Genomic DNA, 2,281 nt, shown 5'->3' with positions numbered 1-2,281 from the left:
TAATTTAATTTAAATTATCAGTAGTGGGTAATTCTGTTAGCTGCCTAGCAGAAGAACATTCAACCTCTGTCTAGGAAAGCAAGACATCTTCCATTATGTTGTTGTACAGCAGGAGGGATGAAGAATAAGAGAGCAGAGAACATTAAATTGAAGACCAAATACTTCGGGTTTAAATCATGGTTGGAGGGAATATTTGGACATCATCATTCACAAATGGAGCTGATTGGAAACAGATGGACACGATACTACTAAATTGTTTTAAATAAATTTTATTTTAGCCTAATTTTGGATATATAGAAAAGTTGCAAGCAGAGTAGAGAGTTCTCCTCTACCCTGTACTCATTTTTCCTTGTTGTCCACATCTCATATTAATGTGGTACATTTGTCACAGCTAATGAAATATTATTGGTATATTTTTATCTGCAGTACTTTATTAAGATTTTGTAGTTTTTTTAATAGTTGAGTTTTTATTATAGTGGCTATAATTACAGTGCTTATTTGTTGAAATGAAAACTGAAGACAAGTACACAAAACAGTTGATTACTCATGGTGCATTGAAAGCTGTAGGAGGTTCCACATCACATAAACCAGTTCTGATGATTTCCCCAAGCTAAAGTTGAACAGCTCCAGCTTCTTCATGTTTACCAAAAAGTTCAGAAGAAAAAAGTAGCGGTCGCCCTTTCGATGGCAAATCTCACCCTTGCAGGCTGAAAGAATAAAAGCACATATAGATGGGGGCTCTGGGGGTGCGGGCAGCCCAGGGAAGCCGGGGAAAGGGAAAGGCTGGGGGCTCAGGAGTGGTGGCCGCAGCCCCCAGCCCATCTCCTGGGCCGCTGGGTGAGCACAAGTGTAAGCACAAAAGCTAAGGGATGCGGGATGACCAGAGACACAGCGAATCTCAGGGATCCTAATCTGAGCACACAGAATGGATCACAGGGGAGGAGCGCTAGGCTGATCCCACACAGCCACTCCTGGAGATCGCCGTGTGCCTAACATCCCTTCTCAGTACCCAACGGTGAGTTGATTCTCTTTTTACAATAAAAAAACAAACAAAAACAAAACAAAACACCAAAAAAGCAAGCTGAGTAATATTGCATAGAACTACCAGAAAACTGCCTACTTGGTAACAATAATTATTTACAGTCAATAAAACCCGCCTGCAGGCTGCGCTTGCACATCTGCAGCAGGGTGCGGTGCACTGACCCACCAGGGACACCGTTTCCGCGCTCACACCACTGCAGAAGAAAGCAGGGTGGAAGGAATTAGAGCAGCCAAAGGGAAGAGGAGGAGCGTGGCTCACTTCTGGTTCCGGAGCCAATTGGACAGCCAGTCCGCTCCCTCATAGAGCCCCTGGGCGCGGGTGGCACAGGTGTCCCGCAAGTAGCAGTTCCTGTGGTGCACACCCAGGTTCTCTGTGATCTCGGCCACTTTCACGGTGTTGGGGAGGTCCTGCTTGTTGGCGAACGCCAGCGGGATTGCGTCCCTGAGCTCGCCCTTCACCAGCATCCCCATGAGCAACTCACGGGCAGGGTTCACGAGCCCTCTGTTGATGCCGCCTGCCCCCAAAGACGAGACCTGGCGTGCTCTGGAAGTCGTGGCGCCACAGAGTCTGGATCTTGTCCTGGCGCGCGTTTCCCCACACGGTGAAACCGACGTTCTTCTCCATGGTTTCCACACTGAAGCGTATGGTGGGGATGGTGGTGACGATCCCACCCAGCTTCAGAGTGGACAGCATGGTGGGCTTCCAGCAGCATCCAGGCCCACCATGAAAACGCACATTTCCTTTTTGCCAGAAAGGCCCTTGAAGAGGTTAGTGAAGATATTCTCCATGCTGTAGACGGGCGGGACCGACCCTGGCCAAGTGAGGCTGCTTCTCCAAGCAGGGCATTGATTTCGCTCCCACTAACGTTTTACAGTGTTTAATCTCATGGATCTTGTTTCTGTTCTAGCATCCTATCCAGTATATCCGAGTACATTTAGTCATAATATCGCTATAGGTTCCTCCAGATGGTGAACACTTTCTCAATCCTTCCTTGTTTTTGATAACCCTAACCGTTTTGAGGAGCACTGGCCACGTATTTGGTAAACTCTTCAGTTTAGTTTTGTCTGATGTGTTTCTCCTGGCCAGACTGGGGTTATAGTTTTGTGGGATAAAGATTACAGAGGTAAAGCGCTGTTTTCGTCATGTCATATCAAGAATACATACAGTCAATGTAATATTTCACTGTTGATCTTTTATCACTTGACTAAAGGAGTGTTTAAACGTCAGCTTTCTCCAGGG

General features: G+C 46.6%; 1 pseudogene; it reads right to left on the bottom strand.

Annotated features, from left to right (window-relative positions):
• Positions 1-1,296: 1,296 nt before the first annotated feature.
• Positions 1,297-1,830, bottom strand: LOC122492331 (annotated as a pseudogene).
• Between the last annotated feature and the right edge of the window lie 451 nt (positions 1,831-2,281).

Source organism: Prionailurus bengalensis, chromosome C2 (assembly GCF_016509475.1).
Source record: "Prionailurus bengalensis isolate Pbe53 chromosome C2, Fcat_Pben_1.1_paternal_pri, whole genome shotgun sequence".
Classification (NCBI taxonomy): Eukaryota; Metazoa; Chordata; class Mammalia; order Carnivora; family Felidae; genus Prionailurus; species Prionailurus bengalensis.
The sequence above is the reverse complement of the archived record's forward strand: the minus strand, read 5'-3'. Positions and strand labels throughout refer to the sequence as shown.